We start from the raw sequence: 27,938 nt of genomic DNA, 5'->3' as shown, positions 1-27,938 counted from the left end.
TGTTAATTCCAGTTTGGGCTAAAAAGAATTGCCTCTTCTAGACAGGAGATGTTTTTATCAGTGGATGGAAAGAGACAGAAGGGACATTGCAAGTATAGGCTTGTTCCTTGCTAAAGGGACTGAGGTTTTTTTTTAGGTTCCCTGTGTTGATGTCCAAGACAGCACATATGGCACCTTCCTTCATATGGTGCTTTCCTCTATAGTAAATCAATTTTAATGCCAGTGCTCCAGGGTTATATTTGTTATTCAAATCGTCTGCCTCTATGTCTATTTTTGTTTAACTAGAGTCACTTGAACTCAGCTAGTTGTCTTAATGCTGAAACAACATATGTTCATTCATGACTGGGTTTGTGGTGGCATATGCAAATTCAAATTTCTGGTAGAACTTAGAGAAGCATACACGACTGGGGTTTTTTTAGAAGTCAGTGGACAGGGCATGATCCTTTGCCAAGGTGTGTCCTCTTTCAATTAATACGTGTTTGTAGAAGTTACAGATAGACTGGCAAAGGGGAAACCATAACTATATTGCAGATTGAGAGAGGAAAAAATTCCAGAATGATGTTGGTTTGGGAAACTGAGCCAGCTGTGAAGGTTGGATTGGATGTTACTCAGGACATCTGTCACCAAACCTAGACTAAGAAGGGTAAGGAATGTTGAATTAGTATCTTTCACTTCATCTAAGTGTGTGGAGAAACCTAGAAAAAGAAGCCAACCAAGCAACCAAAAAAACATACAGCAAGGTGATGCAAAACAAGGGCTTTTGAATAGTATTATGCTGGTTGTAAGTGTCTGCAGAATTGGCTTCAGGCTGGTGACCCCAACACATCATAAAATCAATTACTTCTTTCCTGCTTGTGGGTGCATCTTCCTGCTTGCCTTTTGCCAGATTCTTCTCTTCCTGTAGCTCAGCTTTCAAGAAGGAGCCCAGAGGTTGCAGCAAGGACTCCATGGATACTTGTCCCATCTATTATGGATTCCCCCATAGTTTGTTGCATGGTCATGGCTGAGCTGCTGTCTTCTCTCCTCAGCTATACTACTTACCATTAGCCCACAATGCCAGTTTTGCCAACTGTATCCAAAGAACAGATCTTCTGTTTCAGAGTGTGCATTAAATCTTTTCATATAACTTGGTTTCTTCAGCACTAGCTTTCTGACAGAATGGAGAAAAACCTCAGACTCCAGCAGAACAACATCCAGTCCCAGCTGCAATATTCTCATCTTCTCCTGGCTCCTGACAAGTTTAAAATTTTCCAGAATTTTAATGAAGTACATGGCAGAAATCTTAGGCATTCTCTAGAGGGCTGTCCAAGAAAAACAAGAAAACTTTTGGAAATATTGCACATGTCAACACAAGAAGTGTAACCATGCCCATCTGGCATACACCTGTATAGACCTTGGCCATGTCCAAAAAAAATAGACAGAAGACATTGAGCTCCTGCAAAAAGCTTTTTTAACATGTTATTTTGCTCCTGTGCCTGATGGCAGTGCTTGAGGGAATCAAGAAGAAGATCTACACTTAAGACATTCCACGGGTTTCAGACATCCTTGAAGCAATTTCTATGACAGTGTTTATCCTACATGTTTTAAATGTTAATTATGGGTTATGTGATATTGGGTTTGCTAGAAAAATCTACCTATGTAACTCATTAAAGTCTACTAAACTAGCTACAGCTACAAACAAGTAATCTCTCTGTCTTATATGTCTCTAGGTTACAGTAAAAGTAGCTGGCACTCCAACATATGCAATGACTTGTATGGATACCATCATGATTTTTGCTTGCTGAAATTTTCTGAGGGATCCATGTAACAGTTGAGGACATCTGTCTGAGACTGTTTTCATCAATGATGTATGTGATGCTTGCCACATCATAACATGTACCCAGGCAAGTTCTGAGGGGCTTCTGTGTCACCATTCCTTAGAAAACAAAAGCAAAGCAGAAAACTTGTGACAAGAAGCATATTTTAGAATGATGTTAGTCTGTCACCAGCAGCTAAGATTCACAGAAAAGGCACCCCATGCATTGACTGAGGCTTCCCACAGACAGTAGGTTTGCTGATGACACTAGGAGAATTTTGCAGCATTTTTCCATTCTACTGTCCTTTAGATCTGATGAAGACTTCATCATGAAGCTCTGTCAGAACTATTTGTCTTTGTTTTCATGAATGTATTAGGTTAGATAAATCTACAGAGCATAGTGTCCTTGCAGTCCCTTTGGCTGTTTTTGTTTGTTTGGTTTGTTTTTTTCCGTTTTCCCCTTTTGCCTTTTCTTTTTATTTATTTTTTTTCCCCACAGGCGGATGTTAGTCTTCTGTGTTTGGAACGGCTGACAGAGGTGTTTTTAAACTTGAGATGTTTATCTCTTATTAGTGATGCTTTCAAAGAAGCAAAGGGACTGGAGGCACATACTTGATCTCTAGCATTTTATACTATTTACTCAAATTTTGAATGATGACTTCAATTGTGTTCCTTACATTTCCATGTTTGCTTTACTGTTCTGATACAGTTAACTTTTTTTAGTGACCTGAATGATCTTATAGTTCAGGATCTCTGAAATGCTTGGAAAGCTTGTTTATGCATATCTTAGAACCTTGAAAACCATGGCTGGTATACAAAGTTTTCTTCTCTCTTCCTCGTGGATTAGTGTCATACACGTGAGTAATACCATAGTAATGCAAATAACCAATAAATAAGAACTGAGAAGACAACCACCCACTTTGTTAGGATTCTTTACTTCAATCCGCTCCAAGATATTTCAGTACCTACGCATGTTCCTTTTAATTAGTAGGAAATTTTCAGATAGTCTTAAAGACTTAGTCATCAAGGGTCTCAAAGAGGATTCCCTGGAACACAACCACTTGAAATAGAGGTATTGTGACCCTATGTGTTGTGTGGGAGATGATTCCCAATCATAGAATCATAGAATGGTCTGGGTTGGAAAGGACCCCAAGGGTCATAGAGCTCCAACCCCCCTGCCACAGGCAGGGCCACCAACCCCAGGCCTGGATCTACACAAGGCTGCCCAGGGCCCCATCCAACCTGGCCTTGAACACTTCCAGGGACGGGGCATCCACTACTTCTCTGGCATCCTGTTCCAGCACCTCACCACTCTTCCTGTAAAAAAACTTCCCCCTAATATCTAATCTAATCCTTCCCTCCTTTAGCTTTAGTCCATTCCCCCTTGTCCTGCCATTGTCTACCCTTTTAAAAAGTTGAATCCCCTCCTGCTTATAAGCTCCCTTCAGGTATTTTCCTGTTCGTACATCATGTCTGTTGGACATATTTAATTTTGAGAATCCTAAGAAAGTAAGGCTGAGATTTCTCTATCATGAGACAGATATTCCTAGTATTTTGCTCTGCTGGCAATCATAAATTAATTGGCTCCTTCACCTACCTTACCAGATACTGTCTTTCTGAGCAATGAGAAAACCCTGTACCTGGTCCTCTGATCTATTTTTATGGCAAATTAGTTTTTACTTGATTCAAGGTCCACTAAGATACCTGTTCTGTTTAAGAGGTTCAGTGCAGTTTAATTACAAAGCCAACGTTTTCTTTTTACCAGAAAACTTCAAAATTAGTCTTCTCTGTAGACCTTGACAGCAATATGTTCTTTGTGCCTCCTGAAACAGGAGCTTTTTCTTTTTTTTTTAATCTTCATTGAAGCTCACTAGGCAGTAATATTATGCAAAATTAGCTACCGTATTTGTAGCCTTTGGTAGTTTCTTGCTATGGCAATACAAATCATAAAAAAAATAAGATGAAGTAAGAAATCACAGTTTTCTTTGTTTTGTAATAAGGAAGAGAAAATCTTTCATTGTGTGATGAATTTTTTTCAAGCTGCACTAGGCTAGGGATAGATGCTCATCATTAAATATCTACAAATAGGTTTTCCAACTGCTTCAGAAATTAATTTAGAAACTGTTATTATGTACCTGGAAAAAAAACATGCTAACATGTTAGGAACTGGTCAGACTTTCTTCTGTGATGCATTTTTCTACCACACATCTTCTGTGTGGAGAATATAATACTTCAGATGGGCCAAAATCCTGTGGGGTGACACAGAAAACTTGATACTCAGATTTAACTGTTACCATGCCCAGGTATGGTCTTCCTAACAGTAAGCTGGTTTTAGGAGTGTTGCCCAGCAATGCCTATTCAGGCATGATTCTTTGCACCTGTTCTGTAACATACAGAGGATTCACCAATGGTTCACCCAGTGTGGAATCTGTGCAGGCAGTCACTGGAAAAAGGGGGAGGGGGGGGCAGGAAATTACCGTTACATTAATGCTGAATAGTCAAAAATGTTTTTTTGGATTGAATCTATAATCTGTTCTTCCCTCAGGTATTATGGGATCTTTCCTTCTGGGACTCCATAATGACTCCATACAAGACGTGTAGGCTAATTCCAGTTTTTATGCTGTCGTCTAGAAAGATGTGAGGCTGACTTCAGTGTATGTGAAATGGATGGATACTGACATCAGAAGCCCACAGTCTGAATCTTGATATGAACAAACACTGATGCGTGTAGAGTATCTTAAAGCATCACAGTTTCTGCAAAATAAGTAAGTACTTAGTTTTTGAGAGTGATCTAGATTTATATCTAAACACATTTGGATGCAGACAATATGTGTCAGTGTTTGCACATGATGTGTAGACTGCAGAAGAAGAGTAAAGAAGCCCCTTTTTTATAATGAATAATGTGAAACAGTGAGAAGAAACTGAACCAAAACAGTAGCATTCATTTAAAACTTCTGAAACTAATTCTTTTGTGCACCTTTCTTTAAGTTATGTAGAAGAATCTGTTAATTATTTTTTAATTTATGTTGCAGGAATACCTAATAATGATGGTAGCTACCACTTTTCTTTTACATTAATTACCATTTGGAAAAAAAAATACAGATTTGTGTCCTCTCTGTTCCTTCTTGAGTATACCCTGAAAATATGCAAAATACAATATTGAGTAGACTTCACTGAGAAGTACAAAATGAAGGCTAATATCTGGGGAAAGACGAAAATCATTGGCAGTAGTTTTTTTAAATGTGGTGAGATAAATTTTAGTTGTCCAGAGAGAAATTTGGGAAATTGCATGTTAAACAGCAGGTAAAACTTTTGATTAAATATCTGCCTAGGTCCTTGACTGATGAGGGAGACAATGTGTCCACACGTGTGCAGTGCTGGAAAACTGCTTGGTGGAGAAGGACCTGGGGGTGTTGGTTGACAGCCGACTGAACATGAACTGGCAGTGTGCCCAGGTGGCCAAGAAGGCCAATGGGATCTTGGCCTGTATCAGAAACAGCTTGGCCAACAGGTCTGGGGGAGTGATTGTGCCCCTGTACTTGGCATTGGTGAGGCTGCACCTTGAATATTGTGTTCAGTTATGGGCCCCTCACTACAAGAAAGACATTGAGGTCCTGGAGTGTGCCCAGAGAATGGCAACCAGGCTGGTGAAGGGTCTGGAGAGCAAAGCTTACGAGGAGCGACTGAGGGAACTGGGGTCTGGAGAAGAGGAGGCTGAGGGGAGACCTTATCACTGCCTACAACTACCTGAAAGGAGGTTGTAGAGAGGTGGATGTTGGTGTCTTTGCCCAAGTGCCAGGTGATAGGGCATGGCCTCAAGCTGTGCCAGGGCAGGTTCAGATCAGACATTAGGAAAAAAATTTCATTGCAAGGGTTATCAGGCATTGGAACAGGCTGCCCAGGGAGGTGGTTGAGTCACCAACCCTGGATGTATTTAAAAGACGGGTAAACAAAGTGCTCAGGAAAATGGTTTAGTAGAGAACAGGTACAGTTGAGCTCCATGATCTCAAAGGTCTTTCCCAACCTTATGATTCTGTGAAAATAGTAAATAATTTTATACAGGACTGAATTAAAAGCATTTGTGCTATTGCTACTTGATCTCAATCTTTCATATGATTAAGTTTGGTTGAATTGAAAGAAAAAAAAAAGTATTTCTGTTCTTGGAAAGGTATTTGATAAAGTATTGCAACATATTACGTTTTGTGTATCAAGAAAAAAGGATTACAGTAAGACAGCTGCACGGGTTTGGAAGATTGCTACTAGATGCTTAATATGTTGGAAATACTTGTCCAGTGAAGTTGCAATCAGGGTTTACTTGGTGAAAGGTTTCCATTCTTCCCGAGGCACTGGCTTTGATTTCTGTTACAAGTCACTCAGCTGAAGTGATCTCTAGACCCATCCTGTTCAGCCCTGCAAAAGCAAGGTGGTTTTACACCTAAAAATAAGTAATCCTGTGTTGTGCATACATCTGCTAATATAGATGGTTTTAACAGTCAGTACAAAGAGAATGCAATAATATTTAATATTTTGATGGCTTCCTTCAAAAAACTGTGTCTGAATTTGGTAAGTAGATCCAGAAAACATGCATCAGGGTGAACTTTTAAAGCTCTTGTGCTGTGGGTGCTCAGCTTTGCAATGTGGAAAATAAAAGCACTTGCTGGACATCCAGTCATTCTGTTTACAGGGTACTCTGTGTATGCTTTATTCTTCAGCTCATTAAAGCATTTGATAATTTTTTTGGAGGGGGGTTGTATGTATTTTTTTCTTTGTTGTTGTTGTTTTGTTTTGCATGGCATTGTTCCTTAGTAGAAATAATTCTCTTATTGCTTTCCATGGCAGTCCTGGCTGTAAGCGCCCTGGGATGTGGACACTGGTTAATGAAAGTGTTTGAAAGCTGAATAGCAGAAAAGCTGGTTGAGATAAAGCAGCTTTTGGTAGAGCTAATTTTTCTTTTTGCTTCTACCATTATCCACAATTTTAGACAGAAGCCTTGGGGTTGTTCTGAATTGGGAGTGCTGTTGACTGTACAGAGTATGAGGAGTTTGGCTATGATTTGGAGATGGGGGAAGAGGCAGCAGCAACATGATGGTGGGTTGTGATCAGTGCCTTTTTTTTTTTTTCCTTGGCTCTTGCTGTTCCTAGTTAAGTTTGTAGTGCTTTCTTCAGAGGAATGAGACTCTTGCAAGGTCCCCTCTGTGCCCAGTTTTCAGGCCACAGGAATTAGTGGTTTTACCATTGCACTGCTTGCACACTGGAGTTGTTACAGCTGCGAGCAATTGCAGTTGGCCCTGGTAGCCAGGGCAGTGCTATTCTTCACAGCTGAAATGAACAGACATCCTTCAAAAAACTTGAGAGATTTCTCTGAGGTCAACTCTGAGGAGTTGTTTGTCCTGACTGTGAAAATAACTTGATTATAAAAAAATATTTATGACACTTTCAACTCTATCAGTCAGTATACGTTGTCAAGATTATTTTGAAAAATAGAGGATAGACCAGAGTTAGAAACATGCTTATTTTTTAAACAAGCTGAGATTAGAGCAAGTGTTTACAGTTCTGCGATTCAAAGAAGCCTGGGACTTGCGTCTTTGGAGACCCTAAAGGCCAGCTGTGTCAGCCAGAAATATAACTTGCTGGATAAGACAGCATAGCAATATTGTGAATCCTTGTCCCACGGTGACATGATCCTGCTGTTCTGAACAGTCTTACATCTACGCCATCACTTGCTCCCCCGGGGAGAAGCGTGGCCTTTGTGACCTGTCCAAGCAGAGAGCTCCTCTGACATGAGCATCTGCTTGTGACTCCGGAGAGGGAGCTGTGTCTCTGCACAGCCTCTGTGGCATGCAGCAGTTCTTACTGCACTTCAGTGTCATCTCATTGATTTGATTTCGAAACAAACTGCTTCGTTTTCTTCACTGCCCCTCATCCCTTTCTTTCTGCCTTCAGAGAATTGATTTGCAATGTATTTCAGACTTAAGCCACTGTAGCCTTGATCAGTCCCCATTTTAAGAGGAGGAAAGGAGTTAAAAAAACCCAAACCAGCAACAACTGTTGATTCTGGCTTTATTTGTGTAAGCACCACTGTGCTGTAAAACGAAAAACTAAGCATACAGCTTAGATATCTAATTTGAAATGTGTGGTGGAAATCAAATTTCTGTTTCTCCTTTTTTCTTTTTTCCTTTAAATGTGATTTGATAAAAGATCCCTTTTGACCAAATTTGGAGAGATTTGGGTAAAAGCTTTTGAAGAATGCCTTTCTGTTCCAGCTTTCAGTGAAATTCATCCAAATATATGAAACAGTAAAGTTGTTGATGCAATTTCTTTGGAAACTGTGTCATATTTTCTCCACGTTTCAGGCTGTTTCCTTGAAACTTGCTTTCTGCCTATTGCTGCTCCTACTAAACCAGAATCCAAACCAGCAAAAATTATACAAAAAAGGGAGCTTTTGAGTCTGTTAGAAGTCCTCATCTGTGTCTCCCAAAAAAGCACTCTGCCAGGATTTCCAGTGAGTGTTGTTTGCCTGGACAGCTGTAGTGGTAAGCTGAGGCAGGGGAGTACTATTACAGAGCTGTACAGGAGCCTTTTGTGGGTTCAGTAGTTGTGGAAACTGATCCTGGTTTGACTGTGCCAAGCTCCATGTCCCTCAACAAGCTTCAGGATTTCCTTCCAAGCTTAATATCAAATTTAAATCAACCATTCCTCAGGCTCTCCTTAAAACTTTTGCCACTTTGGCTCAACTGTTTGTCAGTTCCTTTTCATCTTATTGTTGGTAACACCATCCTGTTCTACTGTACTTCGTTCGATCTTTTACTGAAAAATCTTTTGGCTGCAATAAACTGAGCCTTTTACTTTCCCCTTGTTATTCTCACAAGCCTCTCTGGAGACTTCTCAAGCATTAGTGCTAAAAGTCTCTAATGAACTAGAACAATAGTGGCCTTCCTTCTGTCTTTTCCTTTTGCCAATCATATTCAGGGTTGCCAAACCCTGCCTTTCAAAGCTGGTTCTAAATCTTAGCAGTCTCTCAATCTGACATTTTGTTCCATAGACAGCATGTTGTGCATAGAGACTATATATTACCTGTATCCTTGACTTCATTACTAATTGCATATCATTATAAATGTTATCACTAAAATAGTTTTGGCTGCCTTCTCTAAGAATACTCTACTAGCTCTCCAGTATGCTTACCCATAACATAAGAAATGGCATATTAGAGGTAATTGGTCTGAGTGTCCTAATTTGCTTTCTGATGCTTCCTCATTTTTTTCCATGATTTCAATTCTTTTAGAGTTTGTCAATACTTAGACTTAATAGTAAAGGATTCTCTGTCTTTTGTTTTGTCTTTAGTGTGATATCTTCTGCCTGGTCTGCACTTCTGTTCCCGGGTTTGGGGCATGTTTTTGTAGTGCAGACTTGTCTTAAATTTGGGTTGTTTTTCTTTAACACACATCATTGGTTGCTTTTTGTGGTGTGGTGGTGCTTTTTTTTTTTTTTAAGGATTGGAGGGAGAGTGGGGGTGTTTGCTTTGTTTTCAAGGAATTAGGTTCCCCACACAGAGTGGTAGGGTTTTTCATGTTTTTCCATCAACAAGTCTTTTCCTGCGGAACAGTGTCTTTGAGGTATTGTTAGAAGTAGTCATGGCATCATACCTGTGATTGACTTTGTTAATGTGCAAGTTGTGAAAGGTAGGTCTTCACTGTCATTTCTGTTCTTTCAAGGTAAAATTCATCAATATTTTTAACAGTTCCCAGTGTCTGTTCTTCTGCGTGTTCTGCTGCATTCTTGGATGGGAACTAACCATAAGTATGTTGTATTAGATAATCTCTGCAAATATGTGACTGTTCCCATTTTCCTCTGCTTCCTGACTCTTGGCCATATTTAGCTCTATCAAATGTATTGTCAGTCTTCAATGATTTTGAAAGCTGCTCTTCCACTCCATTTATATTAATACCTGCCTCAATGGGAAGAGGTAGGAAACTAAAAAACCATGGTGGGATGTTCATCTGGTAGGGTAAAACTACAGTTCAATTATATCAGTGGAATATTTTTTTTTTGGAGAATGACAGGAAAAAGATTAGGAGGTGAGGTAATGTTTCTCACGTGTGTTATTAAGCAGGGTGCGGGGGTAGCTTATCAAGGCTCTGTTCTCTACAGCCCTTACTTGTGGGAAGAGAAATGTATTTAGAGAAAACACTGCTGAAAAAACATAGAGCTGCTTTGGATAAGTAAGTGTTGTGGAGCTGTCAGCATGCTTGTTGCTGCTCCTGGCAGGACAGCTTGCTGCAATTCCTGACTGAATAGTGCATTTTCTGGAATTTTAGGTGAATTTGCAGAAGATGGCCAAAGGCAACATAATGGATGAGATACTAATTATCTGCAACATGGAGGGAAGTTTGTAGTGCTTATATTTTGAATGATTAATTCTAATTAATTGAGGACACTTTTAAAGCAATGGCGTATTTTACAGATGGGATGGGGAGGCAGGGAACCCAAACACAGCTTGTCAATGGAATATCTTCTTGTGGGTGTTCAGTGGTGTAGATAATAACAGCAGGATAATTGTTGCAATTCATTTAGCTTGAAAAAAGAAAGCATCCAGTGAAAGGCCAAGGTTTATAAAAAATGAGTTTCTAAAGATAGGTTCTTCACTCAATGTTTGCTTAATTAATAAAGAAATATTGTTTTTTAAAAGTGTCATGTACTCATCAACTGCTATTAATATCAGCAGAATTAGTAGCAAAGGATATAATAAAATGGTGCCATAACCATTAAGTGGGTTTTGTGCTAGGGAATCCGTGCATGCGGTCAGAAGCAAGGCAAGCGTCTGAGGATTCTGGCCATAATAAGCCTACTCTCTGACTAAAATAATATAAAGAAAGGCAATTGCATGTTACAGACAGGAAGGGTAGTAGAATAGATCATATGGTCAGCTCAGGAAGGTGTATGTTAACTGTCGTTGTTCCTACAGGCAGCATGGAAAGCAAATGATGACAGAGAAGGTAGCTTGGCAGATGGACTTGGACAGCATACCCTGTGCAGAAGGGGCAGCATGGAAGGTGACACTGAGGCACCTGTATGCCTTTGAAGAAGGAGGCAAGAGATACAGACAGATTGGAACGCACATGGCCAGTATGATGTGAGCTCAAAATGTAGGCTTCCTGTGAAGGGAACTGAATTAGTTTCAGGTGACATCATACATAATTACTGATTATATTTAGAATGTGTGGTAATACGGTCTGAGACCTTCCATATGTTAATTCTGCTAACTTCAATATATAACTACAGGAAGCTTCTGAAACCAAAGCATGCCTAGGTAGGGAAAATATTTTCTCTATATGAACTTTAAACATAGTTCTGCAAAAAGGTAACATACCACAACCAAAGTTACTTTCATATTATCCAAGTTGGTTCTCTTTTAATGTATGCAATAATTGCATACTTATGTATTTAGACTTAGTGTGTATTTTGAGACATGAAGGTATTTGGTCCATATTTATCATACTTAGTGGTTTTATTGAAAAGTACAGCATAAACAGAGCCCAGTTGAGACAGAGTGTTCAACATTAATTTCCAGAACACCTTATCAAGACTTCAGGTTTGAGATGAAATAGATATTTTCTGTAGAAAGCCTAAACTTCTCTCTTTCTCATTCCTCCCCAACATTTATTAGCCCAAATTTGACTGATCTTGCAACCTTCTGTTTGAGGAAAATAGTTTTACTCAAAACTGTTCAAAACCAAATCTTTCTTATGCAGGGAAGCTGTGATTGAGCCCATGTCACGTAGCAATTGAGAGATGTCTTCTGGGAAGGGTTTCCCTTCTTCCTTATCTTTTGATTATGCATCTCTCATCCCCCAAATAATTCCTACTGCTATATGCAGGAGTGATCTATCGCTCTGGCTACACACAGAAGGAGTACAAATGCTTCTCAAAATAATTTATTGAAGTTGTTTTTGCACTAAATTTTGATGTGGCAGTATCTGTCCCACCATTACTATTTGAAATGTGAACCTGCACATTCACATTTCACCCAATCTGCCATTGAAGATTTCCAAATACATAACATTAATTTTACTGCCATGGTGATATGAAAGCACTGTGGCAGCACTTGCTGTCTTTGGAAGAATTGGGACTGTTTATTCTTCTGAGAGGACTAATGAAGAAATGGAAGAAACTGATTTAATCAATCTCACGCTTTTGTAATCTGGTAGATTTGAAAAAAAAGAGTTGGGTTTTTTTTTTTGTTTGTTTTGATGGTTTTTTTTCTTTTTTTTTTTCCTCTCTTATCTCTTCATGTGAATAAGGTGTAGTAATAAACTTTTCTGTAACTTTTCCTAAAGTAGATCACATAAATGCCTTGGAATGGGCTCTTCCTATACTGTTTAGACAGAAGGTGGTATTTGCTGACTGGTCCTGATAGCTCTCTTTGGTGTGGTTGTAGCTGGTGTGAAGTAGTGGAAATGACTGAATGCTAACATCAGGGGGCTGAGTAAGCAAATGGAAAAATTTATGCTAGCAGTAGGGGAAGCGAAATGGGCATCGCAGGGACAATATAAACAAGGTGTAGCAATGGTCTTGACTGGAATAGATGTGAAGGATATTTGATCTTCAGTTAAGGTAGGTAGCTTTGCACCAGGTGTTAGCAATAAGATCTTCTGCAAAGAAAAAATAAAAAAATCACTTGGGAGAATGCCGAAGTAATCTCCATTGTGCAAGTCTACTCTAGACCTTTTGGGCTGACTTTAAAAGGGAATAGGGATATCTTTCAGCTGTGAGAGAGTTAGTGACAGCTGGGAATTTTACTATTACATGGAAGTTCAACTTGCCACATTAGAGAGAGAATGTTGGAAAGTCCAAGAAAAACCAACAGAACTGATACTGTTTAGTATTGGTAAGTGGTGAACAAAAAAATTAGGAATAGAAAGAAAAAACAAAAATAAGGAATAGAAAATAACTTTGGACAGTATGATTAAGCATGGATGCAGGATTTGTTCTAAACCCCATTTACCTTCATTTTATTACTTCATTGTAGTAGTGAATAGATAAATTATTTTCTTTCAGATCTCACTGGACATTTCTTTACTCCCTGTTTTTGCCAGAGGGTTCTTCAAGAGTTGCTCAGCAGGAATTGGAAACTGCTTCCCAAGGGGTACCACATAATATCTTGATTTGGTTTACAAGTGCTCAGACAAGCACCACTTTGTTCAGGTTTTATTGCCTGTATGAAAATAATGTGTGTAGTATTTTAGAGCTTTCTTTCCTAATGGTCCTGCAGTTTTGGTGTAGGAGCGATGTGTTTCAAGACTATGGCAGTTGATCCCTTGACTTTTTTGGACATCAGTCTCTTGTTTCTGAAGATACAAGTTGGGAAATGCTTGATGGTTTCCTTTTTTTAGCCTCCTTTTTGGCTTCTTATAAAAGAGAGAGGTGCTTATGGGGAGTGGTATTTTACAGTTGTATCCATAGAGGAGACAGGAGGTGACTCCTTGACATAGACCTCGTATACAGTAGAGTAAACAAACTCTTATAAGCTGAAGTCCATCTTCTACAGGCTCATCCATAGGTGGGAATGGGGAGAACAATGAGGAAAGAAAGTTGCTATGCATGTGAAAATCTAGCTGAGTAGCATCCTTCCCTAGTGTGATGTTAATAGGATTTCAGCCTGCCACTGCAACTCTCTTCAATCGTTTGCGTGTCCAGATCAAGACACCTTGCCTCTTTGAGTACCTCATGTAATGCAATGTGTCCTGTTAGATAACAAGCTGAAACAGATTTTTAAAAGAAATCCCTTTTCCTGTTACAGAAAGGAACAGAATTCCCATGATTTGTGCAGTGCAGAAAGGAACTCAGTACCCAATTAATAGTTCACTGTGTGGCATTTAAAATTAGTATGATGATACCAAAATCAGCAATGGATTCTAAGAGCAGCCTTTTCTTCAGAAATACTGTAAATCAGAACCTTACTGAGAGGAAGCTGTGCAGATGAGGGTTTTCCATTGTTGCTGTTCTCTGGACAGCAAATTTCCCCAAGGAGCAGAAATTGATCACATCCAAAGTATGCCATAAATCCTGACTGCAATGCTCAGCTATGTACAAACTCACCTAGGAGAAGAGAAACAAAGGATGCAATCTACCACCATCTACATGTTATCTACAATTGTAGTTAGATATTGTATGGAGGAGAAATGATGGTTCAGTGAGTGAGTTCAGTTCAATTTCCTTCCTGCCTATAGAGCTCAAGGGTAGATAGTCCACCAAGTTCTTTCTGCTTAACAGGATAACTACCTTGACTTATAAAGCGATGTGATTCACTCCTTAGATGCTGAAAATGAGTAGCTTAGTGTTTGCTTACTCTTCCAAATGTAAATCATAGCAAATCAGTGTGTCATACTTGGCTTGGATACACGGACAATGGAAGCAACAGAAGAGGCGGAACATAATGGAGAGTTTATCTGATAAAGATGGAAAAATGTCTACAACAAAGGTAACACAAAAGACTCTTGAAGCTGCAGTGCCTATGTTCTGTCTTCTGACTGAATGGAGAAACTCCTGCAAGCATTGAAAAGCATCCATGTGTGGTACTGCACTTGAAGTTAGGACTTCTCCTGGAAACAGCTTAAGTGCAGCTGCAGCCAGGTAGTAAATCCCTCCTTAGACCTTCATCCTAAGAACTGACTTAGGTCTGTTGTTTTAAGATACTGATTCAGTTAGCCAATGCTGTCTTCCTGTTCCTTTCCCAGTGTACAGGAGTTAGAGAACTGAATAGTTTAAAAACACGTTTTGAATGCCCCTAAAGTCTGCTTGGATGCCTGTGACTGCAGGAGCTGTTGTCCTGTCATTCTTGTGTGACAAGCGCTCTTTGTGGTAACTGTTTGCCTCTAATTGTGCACGTAACCTAATGCACATCAAATATGTTGAGTAGCCCCATGGCAGTGCCTGGTGTTGGAAGGAATTTGAGCCTCTTGTTGTTTGGGGCTTTAGAAAACTGGAAGCTGTCCACTTTCCTTTGGTCTGGCTTTGTATGGCTTGATTGTCATGTTCAGTTTCAAAAAGAGGTTTGGCTATATGAGGAACTGCATAACTGCGTGCACAGTCACAGATGTGCACAGTTGGGCACTATCTGAGGCTTTCCCAAATGTTTCATTCCTTCCTCCAGTTCAATGAGTCCAGATGCTTCCTGAGAGAAGCCTAGCACCAAACATGAGAAAGTATTTTGCCCTTTCAAGTGTGAATTACTAAATGTTACTGTTCCACTTGCTTTGGGTCAGTATAAAGTTTTTCCCTGTTGTAAGCAGGGTAGAAGATTGCCAGCATCCATATTTCTACTTTCCCCCCATCTGCACAGGATTTATACATGTGCGGTAACTGCTCATTGGGTTCTCCCTTTTCAGGCACCCAGCTGCGCTGCCTGAATGCTCACCCTTGCCTGCTTGCCAATTTTAAATTCTTTACAGGGTCATGTTTTTATTCAAGCCAATCTGAATTGCACATCGTATCAAATGTTCTGCCTTCAAAAGCAACCCCCAAAAAACCCCAAAGAATATGCCACAAAAAGCCCGAAGCCAGGCCCTCAGCCTCACACCGTTTAAGTTTATCCCACTGTAGAGTGCTGTGTCTGCTATGACATGTCTGTCATGACAAGAGATGCATCCAAGCAGGAGCAAAGTTGGACCCCTGTTGAGAACTTCAGTGGTCGGGTGGTACTGTTCCTCTGTGAATGTATCACTTTTTCCTCCATGGCAGAACTTTCCTCAGCTATCTCCTTTGCAAGCTTAAGATGCCTTATGCTGTGGCAGAAAATCTCTTCCAATAACCTTCTGTGCACAAGGAAAAAAAAATAATCTTGTCAAATAACAAGTTTTCCAATTCTTTTCTAATGTTGAATGCTCCATTATTTTGTACATAAGCTCTTTTCAGTATATTTGGTTTTCCTTCAAGAAATATGAAAACTGAGTTACTTCCATAAGCATGGGAGGATCAAAGCTTAATTTTATGGCTGAGAGACCTTGTGAAACTTAAAGGATCTATGGGCTTTTGACTACAAACCAGAGAAACTGCAGCAGTTTTAGTCATGATTGCCATGGCTCAGATTGCTGTCAGACACATCTCTTGCCTGTATAGTTGCCTTCAAAGTATTTCTCCCCTTGATATGCTTGAATGATAGCATGCTATGTTTTGAATAGGCTGCTGAGGCTGCAAGATAACAAATGTATGTTTACATAAGTAGTCACTGCTATTTCTTTTTTTTTATGCTTTTATCAAAAGGGATGTGACATTTGTGTCAAGATTGACTCCAAACACTTCTCCAATGTTATTGGCATAACAGCCTTTGTTAAGAAGGCAAAAAAAGGTAATCTTTGAATAATAACACCTGTAAGCTTTAATTCAAAAACCTACTAGAAATAGTGGAAAACTGATAGAAAGTTGTCATGGAAACCACCTAAATATGGGTAGAAAAAAAGCAGCTTACTTCCAGAGACCACAATTATTTGAAAAAGAATCTGTAGGTTTCTGAAATATTTTTTTCTACTCTTTTCTGATGTCAGGCCTACTTTTAGTTTTCATAAACGTACGTGTGGATTCACACACATACACAAATGGGGAACACTGTGCTTTGTGCTGAATGAATAAAAGAAATAGTTTTGCAACATGAAATTACTGAGAATCCAATAGACTAAGAGGAGGATTTTATTGGACTCTTGTTTGATTAAAGCTTTTTCCTTTTTGATAAACTATGTTTAATTCTTGTTGAACGAGCACAAAAGAGAAAAATGTGTGTATAAAATCATAGAATCATGGAATTGTCTTGGTTGGAAGGCACCCTTTAGATCATCAAGTCCAACCACCACCCTAACCCGTCAGCCACCACTAAGCGACATCCCTTAGCACCACATCTAACAGTCTTTTAAATCCATCCAGGGATGGAGACTCCATCACTTCCCTGGGCAACCAGTTCCAATGCCTAACAACTCTCTCTGGGAAGAGGTTTTTCCTAGTATCCAATCTAAATCTCCCTCGGTGTAACTTGACACTGCTTCCTTTTGTTCTGTCATTTGTCACTAGGGAGAAAAAATCAGCCCCTGCCTCTCTACAACCTCCTTTCAGGTGGCTGTAGAGAGCAATTAGGTCTCCCCTCAGCCTCCTCTTCTCTGGACTAAACAACCCCAGTTCCCTCAGCTGCTCCTCGTAACATTTATTCTCTAGTCCCCTCACTAGCCCATGGTGCCCATACATATATGGGCATGATGTGGTGTAGAGAGAATATCTGACAAGTCTGGATGGTCATGAAGTAAAACAACAGCTGAAACAGAGGAAAGGAATCGTATGTTTTTAGCCTGTATTTTATATATTAACCTACTGGGTTTTTCTTGTTAAAAGTAACTCAGTAGTAACTCAACATTCCTAGCAAATATGTAGTATAGATTTCAGAATCACAGAATTGTAGGGTTGGAAGTGACCACAAGAGATTGAGTCCAACTCCACTGCCATCCCTCAATCTCTATCTCAGTAGTCAGCATTTTATTTTTTAAATTCAGATTTTAAAATTATCTAAGTGTTGTTGTTGGATGTTGATAGGTCTGAGTCATTTAGGTAGGCTTTTTAAAATGTTACCTCTATCTTTACTTAGAACTCTTTCAAGTCAAATATTTGTCACAATAATTTTCAGAATGTACAGAACTGAGAGTTCCTCTCAGAAAACTCACACTATGTTCTCAAATGCCTGTTATTTACACTTTGAGAAATCTACACCACAGAAAGACTAATTTTTTTCTTTATTTTTTTGGTGCTCTTGAGGATAATAAGAAAAGTAAATCAACAGAAAAGATTTGAGATGGTTCAGCAAGATGAGTATAACTTAGAACAGTGTTCCAAGCTTGCTGGGGCTTAAGAACATTAATAACTGTTTAGAAATTGTACACAAAGACCAATCTATATCTAGAGAGTAGTACAAACACAGACAGATGCCTGGGGAAAAGTGAGAGCAGGTCAAACATACACGCTATTTCCACACTTTCCACTTTTCTGGCTGTGACTATGTTTCTGGGCATGCTTATGCCTAGTCTGCTCTGTGATCTACAATGCATATTTACAAGCAGCTGTTTGCTTTTAAACCAACATGCACAGTGGCAAAGGAGTACCATAGGTCTACTTTACCCACTGCATTCAGAACCACCTTCCTTAAATTTGTTTTCTACCAGTCTTGTGCCAGTTTCATAGGGTGGATTGTACTTCACCTTGGAAGAAACTGGGAACAGTCAATCCCTACCTCTGCTGCCTTTGTCATTGAGGATTTCACAGACTTCAAACTCCCCATATCATTTTTCCCAGGCTGAAAAGTCCCCTGCCCTATAGAGAGACCATTGTGTACTGATGAGCCTTGCTGCTCTTATCTCAGCTTTTATCAATTCTAGCATATTCTTTTTTTGAGGTGATGGGACCAGAACAACATACGTTATTCAAGGTATGAACAAACCATTAATACATACAACGGTACGATTAGGGAGCAGAATAGCATTTAACTGGATTAGGATGATTGCCTCACTTTCTGTAATAATCTCACAAAAAAAGCAGTCATGGTATTTCTCTGTTCATGAAGCGTGTATGAAGGCAATCTGTATTCCTATGTGCTTGCCTTGCAATATGTCTTTCCAAAACTCATCACTGAATGATAACAGGTTTCGTATCAGTTTTTCAGGAAATACTCCTCAGGTTGCAATCTTTTACAGACCTGGATTGGTCTTGGGTTTTTCCATCTGCTGGTGTGCATGGAGTTTTTTTGTCATCGTCATCAAGATTTCTGTAAAGGCAAGCTACTTAATTTCCCTTCTCCCCACAATATTGAGAAGGCTTAATAACATACAAGAGGTAGTAAGTAAGACTTAAGGTCAAGTTTTAGTTAAAGGAATATTCTTGCTGTTGTGAAGGTCTTGAAGTCCTCAGAGTTCAGAGAATTGCTTCTTTTGAATTCTGAGGCAAAGCTGGGGAGAGAGGCTTATAGCTCGACATCAGGCTGCTATGTCCTGGCAAGCTCGAGCCAGAGTCTTTCTGCCCTGTCCTTTCAGACTCAGAGACCTAACAGCTTCAAGGTGGGCTTTTCATGGAGTTATTCATCCATTGTTATGTTCCTTCAGTCATAGGCAGTGATGACCCTATTCCCCCTCTCCATTCTCTCCCTCCCCCGCCCTCCCCCAGCCTGGCTTCCTATTTCTAATCCAATACCAACATATTTTTGAAGACTTGCATCACCTGCTGCTGTGATATTTGCAATATAAATGCAAATAAGTTTGCAACTCTTCTTTCTGGGGATACGGGCCTTGGATGTTTCAGGGATATTATTCCTGGTTTGGTTTGCCCTCTGTCTAATGCAATGTTTTCTAATGGTGCTGTGCTTCCCTGATCACTAATATTTATTCTTTCCAATGTGGGATCATTTAATGTTACGTGCTTGATCTCAACTAGAAATAGTGAGGCCATAAATTTATATATTAATTTACCAGATTCATGATACAGAGTTTATGTTAACTTTCTGCTCTTATGTCAGCAGTGAGACAATATGTGACTCAGTAAAAATCCCAATACAAGAGTACCAAATCTGAATTGGCAAAATGATTGTTCTTGATTTAGCAGTAGCAGTTCTAGAGACAGAACTACTGAATAAAGATGCAGACCCCTAGATACCTTGTGAGAGCTGCTGTTGATTCATGCAATTATCTAGAAAAGTACTGTACAGCTTCTGTAAAGCTCAAGGTTTCTTTAACATTACAAGTTTTCCAATGGAACTTCACGTTGAGTAAGAATGACGTATCTGGGCCACATCCATCTAGTCCTGTATCTTGTCTCTGATAGCAAGAGCAGTGGCTATATAAGGCAACACAGAAGAAAAAGGAAAGGATATAGCTGCTGAATCAAAGAAGTGAGCAATGTAGATGGCAGTTTGAGCAGTAAGCTTCCCCGCCGCCCCCCCCCCCCCCCCCCAGTCTGCCTCATCTGTCACCAGTGTGTGTGTTGGAGGAAGACTCTGCTTATCACTGTCGTCAAAGTCCTGCACTGACAATAATGTGTCCTCGGCCAAAGACTGTTAATGTCTCAGACTGCAGTGCTAATATCCTTCTTCTGGACAAAAGGTAAAACTCTGACCTGAAGAAGTCAAATACGATTGCTCGTGTTTCTGAAGCTTGAATTGTGGCTTTAGCTTGAAAGGCTAAGGGACTGCGTTAAGTCTGTTGTAGAAATCATTCTTATGAAAGCTTAGGTGACTACTCTGCCTTGTTCTGTCTATACTAGGATAAAACAAGTAAAGGTTTAATAAAGGTTTCAAGCAGGTAGCTCACACGATCCATTTTTTCATGCATGATTATATATACTCATGTTTGTTTCGGTATTCATTACCTTGCCCTTTGGTACAATTGCTAACTAAAGACTAATTCATTCCTATTTTTATTAAAGCAAGTGTACTTGGTGCTGTATTAATGAGCAACAGACTAAATCCATGGTGGAAGAGAATTACAGCTGTAGCCAGAGGGGGTTTAAGAGATCAACATAACATTTTTTGGTGGAAGAGAATGGTAGTTTAATAAAATATGAAACAGGATTAGTGCTGTAGATGACCTTAAAAAACTGAATAGCAAAGAGCAGAGCAGAAACTATACATACGTGTATAGCAGTAACTGGCTGATCTTTAAAAAAGACAGTGAAAATGGTATAAATGGCCCTAAATATTGAACACTTGTGTTCATACAATTTAATGTGAATCTTAAAGATTCAGAGAGAAGCAAACACAAATAAACTTGACTATTTCTCCCATTCTATCAAATCTTAAACTGGTTTACAAAAAAAAAACTAATTAAAACAAATTTAGGGGTGTTGTAACTGTGATGTTATAACTGCCTGGGCAGGTTTTCCAGACCCTCAGACTGTCTCTCAGGTTGGCATGTCATTCTCAAGCAAACTGTGTCTCTCTCTGTTCCAGGGCCCCCACTGGTGCACCAGGGGTGCCCATGTGGCCGGACATGCTCTGCTTGCTGAGAGCAGTCCTTAACCTGCTCAGCATGGGTAATGCTGCACTGAGATGCCACAAATGGCAGATCATGTCTTCAGTGTCATTTGCTTGGAGACTTTTAGCCACGGGCTGATGCTGGGGAATGCAGTCTGCTTCCAGCAGGTTGTCCCAGAACTTTGACGGGAAATAAACTCTATTTTTCCCAAGACCTCACTCGTTATGTTTATAAATCCTCATCTTAAAAAATAAACTCTGGCAAGCTTTTCTCATGTTTCTTAGTTTGTCTGAGATGTGGAATAAGGTCCTTGCCTTAGCCTTTTGAAGTGACCTTTTCATTTAATTCACAGCAATACTGAATAAAATTTATGAGATAATGCTGAGATTTGCTTACACCCCGTGCCAAAAATAAAGCTTTATAAGAATGATTAGTGACTATCATTCACCTTCCATTATTGAGTTTTAAGCTATGTACACAGAAATGGCACTTGAATGACTTTTTCTAGACTTTTAAAAACTATCTAATGCATTTTTAATCATATTGTGACATATTTTCATTTCAGATGTTGATTTAGTTTTATGAGAAATTGATCCATTTTTATTACGTTTTAACACTAGTAGTGCCTAGACTTATGCTAACAGGTATTTCATAATAGCTATACTTTAATTTTATAAATATTTGCATTTCTAGGAGGTATATCAAGTAATCATATGCCTGCAGTTACTAAGACCTTGCTCCGCTTCAATCATAAACCGTTTTCCCCAAGTGCAGTTTATTTGTGCTGAATTTGCAATGTGAGTATAAAAGACTTTGGTGCTTGCTGAAGGAACATGCCAAAGAGGGATGGGAAAACAAGTGACCCTGCTGAAACTTGGGGACCACTCTGTGCAGTACCCTGGCCTGGACAGTGCAAGCAGCCACTGAGCTCCCTGGGAGTGAATGGCTCGGCTCTGACAGAGACGTCTGGGAAGAAATTTCCTACAAGACATGCAGGAGGCACTCTGACCACCTGTACGCTCTTCCTCAGGCTGGGGTTTGAATATGGGTATCCTTGGGTGTTTCATTTGGGATGTCTCTCTGACATGAGACAATTGCTGCATGGAGTAGAGTTCCACACACATAAAAGCAGCGTGGTTTCTTGTAATAATGCTCTATTATCCTGGCTTCTGAGTGTGTTCAGTATTAACTCTTTATGGACAATGCATGCTGGTTCCAAGCTAACAGTTTTAACACGGGCTGAACAGCCTGGATGTGGAGCTGGGTGCTAGGTTGCCTCCATGGCTTTTGCAACTGCTGGCCCCTGAGCTTGTTACAGTCTGTAAAAAAGCGATGTGGCTGATGTCTGTTACGTGTTGTTTGGTTTCTCAGCTTTTCCCCCTGAGGACAAACGTGCATGCTGTTGTTTGTACCATTCTGTATGGGTTTTGTTTCGAAACAATCCACAGCTGTTCTCTTGTGGTAGAAAGAGAAAAGGGCAAGGTTAAAGAACCATGCTTTGCACACAGATTGGGATGTGGTAAAACTTGTCTTAGCTTCTGTAAGAGTTTTTGGACTGTCCTTCAGGAAAACTCAGTATCCTGCACAGCTGAGCTTTGTCTTTATGTAAACAAATTGTATTGTGCTGGTGTGTCGTTGCTGCTGACAGCATGATTTTCATCCTGCAGTTTTGGGAGAGGTCTTGAACATGTATCTACAGAACCAGAAGGCGATATTGTGATGAGCAGATAAGAACGGTGACTTAGCATTAGGGGTTTGTTTTGGGCTTTTTTTTTCTCTATGGGAAACCGTGATGGGAGAGCAGAGTAAGTCAGAGCTGCTCGTGATAGTTTGAATTGCAGGAGAGAGGTCTGGCAGCACATTCGTTTATACAGGGTTTATTGGGAGTTTTCTGTCTGGGCATGCTCCATGGTTGTACTAGGCGTGTGTCAGTTAAGACTGTGGCATCTTCCACAGATACGGAGTAAATCCATTGGAGATGGTAAGAACAAACCAAAAAGACATCACTTACAGTATCTCTGTGCATCTGAAAGCAGAACATGAGAATTCACCAGGGGATTAAACAGGAAGCAATTTCCCATTTTCAGGAATTACATTAATTTTTTTTACCACCATATAAAGTTCTACAGAAACAAGAGGTTTATGACTCAATTCAGCAGCATACCTAAGTACTTGCTTAAGTTTAAACAGATAGGCAGTCCTTTCGAAATCTGAAGATTAAACCCTGGCACCAGTGGAGTCAGTAGCAGACTCCCATTGACTTAAGTGAGCTAGAATTCAAACTAATTCCCTAATTAAGCGATCCTGTTCTTCAGTAAAAGTATAGAAAAAAAAAAAGTTCAGAAATTGCTTTGAGTATTCTCAGTGAAATCTATTTGCATAGAATAAAGTTTTCCCATCATAGTGAAATAACTATTTTTGTGATTTCAAACTGTGTAAAAGATTAATTTGAAGGACAGGTCGAGGTAGTATGTTTGATTATGCTCTCCAGTTAGTGATATTGGACTCCCTTGTTGTGGTGAATCAGTTTCCTTCATTTGCTCACTTTTCTGTACTAGACTGTTGAAATCAAAGATGGCAAAAGATATTTAAAATACTTCTGCAAAATCAACTCTTAAAATAACACTTTAGCTTTTTACATTCAGACCTGAATACAGTTATTTAGATGATAAAAGCCTGCGGAAGGATGATCTTTCTCTTGTGAACGATTTCCACATTATTCCTTCTGATCTAATTGGCCTAAAGCAAAGCTGCTCTATATTTTCCATTCAGGGAAGAAAAGGACCTTTTTCCCCCTGCTTCAGGCAGGGGAAAAAAGAAAAAGTATTTGGCAGCTTCTATTCAAATAAACAGTTATATTTACTACTTTTACACTAGAGAATTATTTTGCATTTGTAGAATTAGTCCTGGAGATTCGACCAGGTTTTCTGAGTGAGGTGACTTGCGTATTTAACAACAACAAAATCAAACCCAAAAGTTGCCTCAACAAGTCCCACTGCTACACAAGAAAGAAGATTGCGTTGTTACTGAAATGTGGGTCACAGCAGGATATGCTTCATATGTTTAATTGAATCTTTTTATGAATGGCACACTTTCATGCATTTCTTATTAAAGGAAACATAGTGTTTTCATTTATTAGGTGGTAGAAGCGAGACTTGTATTAAAGAGATTATAGCATATGGTTTATTCATCACCGGCTGCCAGTGCTTCCGACCTGTGAGATGATACCTTGTAAGAGGGATCTCTAAGGGCAGGAGAATCAGGATTTCAATTGATGCCCTGGGGAAATATTGCCTTTGAGGACATGCTCTCCTCTTCTGAAGACGTCAGACGTCATGACTGAAAAATCAACTGGGGGTCAAGAATGCTGTTTGAACACTATCTCTGCTAATGCAGCATTTGAAGGAAGGTTGTTTCGCCTTTTCCACATCCTTACTGAGCAAGGGAGCGCAGCACAGAACCATTGAGGTCAGGTGAGTATTATATACAGCATTACATTTCCAAGCACACATGCAAGCTGGGAGTCAGCCCTACTTCATGTTCCCATGTTAGCTCATACAAAGGGCCGTCTGAGGCATCTCTGCCCTGCATTGCCTTGTTTTCCCATTTTGGACTCGTTTTGTCAGGGAGCCAGACAGATGTCTTTATTCCAAAACATCCTTAAAATTTAAATGCTGATCCAGGCAGAGCTTACTAGTAGGTTAGATGAAAAATCTTCCCTTCTGAGGCAAGAATGATCCAAGAATACAGTTTCCTTGGACTTGAAGAGAAGGCAAGGATCTAGAAGGACTGAGAAAGATGCAAGAGAAATTCACTGATCATCTTTCTTACTACAGCAATACACAGGGATGGGGTAGGATAGTGATGTTTAGTCTTATTTGTAGTGATGTAGAACTGTGTGGGGATTTTTTTATTTGATTTAGATATATTCCCTGTGAAGGTAGGGTGACTTGCTATAAGGCAATAGCATCTGATTTGGACAGATGTCTGTCATTGTAATTATAAGTTTTCAGGTGGTTAGTGACAGCAAAAATGGTCAGAATCAAAATATTTAGGCTGTCTCCCAAGTGTGTTCTAAATCAGGCTGAGCTCTCCTGCAGAAACTTGAAATAAATAAGCACATCCTCCCTGGGGTCTCCTGCGCACACAGGTACAAAACGGTTTTTATCAAGGGAAGGTAGAATGCATTTAGTAAAGCCAGAAATGGAATCCTTAGAAAAATAAAGAATAAAATGCATGTATCCCTCCTCTGTAACTTTAGTATGACTCCACTATTTTGTTTCCAGTAATACCCAGAATTGGGCCATGGTTTTAGTCCTCCACTCTTTATTTGGAGTGGTAACAATTGCCATAGAAGAATTTTAGAAAGTTTCCCTGTTTGGTCCCCCTTAAGGGGACTGGAACAAACTCAGGCAGAGATTTAGGGTTTTGGTTTTAAGATGTCAGCTCTGCTGCTCTTTTGTTTTATATTTCTACGCAAGGTCCTCAGCTGGTGCAACTTCTTATCATGGAATAATCTGTTCTGTGCCTTGCAGAAGCATAATGTTTGTTGTCTCTGTTAGCCAAATCAACTGCCGGGAGGGAGAAGACTATTTGGGGGTTTTGAGTAGAATCTTTGGATTTCCTGCTTGTTGGACAGTGTTTTCTCCCCAAACATCCATTTAAGGCAAACACTTTTCCTTATCCAAGCCCAGGACACCCTTTCAATACCAGATTCACAGTAATCAATGTTAATACAACTTTCCAGGTGACACAGGAGAATAAAGAATTCTTTACTAGCTATAATTTTGGGTTGCAGGCATACATGATGGTAATAGCCCGTCACATGAGCTAATTAGTAGATGATAACTAACAGAAAAGGAAAAACATACTATAAAACCTTTATTTTGATTTGTATTCCACTTTTTCTCATCAAGCACCAACCCTGACCTCAGCCACTTCCATCTCCTTCTTCCATTTTGTTTTGATAGTTTAGGAGGTTTTTTCCTAGGGCTGTTAAATCTGCTTTACTGCTTTTCCATATCTTATTTCAAAACATGACCTTACACTGGATTCAACTCATCAGTTAACAATTAACAAACAGGCTTGTTTCCAGTCATAAATACTTAAGTTCTCTAAATGATGTTTATTCTGATCTCTCTTAAAGGAGAATCATTTATGCAAACTCCTCTAACCTTGAAATGGAATTCAGATTGGATGCAATTACCTGCCTATGTTCAAATTATAAAATCATTTCAGTTGGAAAAAACCTTTACGATCATCAAGGGAAGACTTTCTCACTTCAGAAGCATTTTTTTCGAGTTCAGGGACACTCTGCAGCCTCACCTACAGAAGAGTGGATGGTTTTGTTTTTTCTTAAGTCCTGCTTTCTCATTCACACCTTCCTAAAGGGACAAGCAGTGCTAACGTGCTGCTCATCTAAAGAGGATTTGTGTAGGCTGAGAGACAGGTCACTGCTGGCAATTGGCAACTGTCAAGTCATGAGTGGGCAAATTGCCCATGTCCCATACCTCAGCCTGTTCAGCTCTCTTTGCCATGGTCGAAATATGACTTGCCATGGGTAAGAAGTTTCTCCAGTTATGGGGCTTCCGTAGTAAAAGGTATTTTACATGTCTTCACTGAAATTTTGACATCTTGATGTCTGACAGAGCAAGGTGCTTGGGTTTTTTCTCTGCTGGAGTTGAGCACTCATTTAATTTTCTATTTTCATAAAAATTGAGAGGTTTTGAAATTTGCACCTGCATCACAGCTAAGATTACATGTCTTTTTCAGTTTGCAGCCAGCCTCTGATCTTTGGGGGGGGGAAAAAAAGGCAATGGAACTAGCCATGCATAAAGGCCCCTATCTTGAGGACTCCCAGGTCCCTAGACATCTGCCAAGAAGCTGACCAAGCCGAGGTTGATCTGCAGCGAAGCCTGGGATCCCAGACCTCTTTGAGAGGTGGCAGTAGTCAATGAAGCCAACCTCCAGAAAAGCTGAACGTTGGTCTGTGGGTATGTACAAAATTTCAGCTCTCTGTCATGTGGCAAGGAAGACATCTGGGATTAAGGGTAAAGAAGGATTTGGCTTCCAAGCTGATCTCTGAAAAAATTAATTCCAGTGAAACATGTCAGTGAAAGCCAGTGGAAAAATGTAGTTCTGGAACATTGTCTGGCCAGCTCTTACTCCTGTTTTATTCAGGGCTTGAGCACTCTGGTCCTAGTTCTTCAGTTCCTTAAATTTCATCCAGGCATTCACACCTGTCGGATGTGGGTTTAATAGGCTTTGCTGATCTGCTTTTATGCCTTTCTGTACTTTTCCAATATAAATAATACTAGAACAGTAAAAACAACAGAATAAATGGGTAGGAGAGATGGGGTACAATAGGAAACAAAGGTGCATGTCATTTTTGAAAATGTGTGATGTATTCAGTCCACTCCCTGTATGGGTTCTAGGCAGTTTTCCCTCAGGAAGGGAATAAGGTACATTGGAAAATTTTGGAAAATCAGTCCCTTAAAGGAAAATCAAAGATTGTACCTGCCGACAGATGGTTTGGTTTGCTGATACCTATAGCTTGTGCCACGTGCCAAGATGATTTGCTGAATTTGTTCAGAAGATTGATATATCAGGAGGGGATAAAGGGATGCCCTGAGTTCTGCAGTCAGCTTAGCTTACCTTACTAATGCAATAGAGGAGTTGTCTGTGACACTCTGTCCATAGATGCTCTGAAATTTAAACAAGGTTTTCTGTCATCTTGGGAAGTACATGCTCTGATCCTCCACTGTAAGGTGAGAATAATACAGAGATTTCTTGGCAGTTCTTTGTGGCTCTTGATCTATTAGTGGAGGATATGTGGCTGGACTATCCCTGTAGCTGGTTGCTGATGGATTTCCAGAGCTGGTTCTGGGAGTTTAGGAGGTTGGCAGGTTCTTGAAACATGCTCATTTTTGATAGGGAGTTAACCAGACACCTGCTGCTCCTTCAGGTTCTCTAACACCCTCAGTGCAGATGAAATCATATATTTAGCATTTTAACAGTGCTCCAAAGGAATTATTTCAGTCAAGATGACCACATAGGAAGGGTGCAGTATGTTTTACGCACTCCTGACAGCCTGCCTCACCTGAAAGAGTGTGGTCTGCAGTAGCTAAAGCTTCTGGGTGGAGTTCAGGGATGTT

This window comes from Gallinula chloropus, assembly GCF_964237585.1.
Source record: "Gallinula chloropus genome assembly, chromosome: 1".
In the NCBI taxonomy this organism is placed as follows: Eukaryota; Metazoa; Chordata; class Aves; order Gruiformes; family Rallidae; genus Gallinula; species Gallinula chloropus.
The sequence above is the reverse complement of the archived record's forward strand: the minus strand, read 5'-3'. Positions refer to the sequence as shown.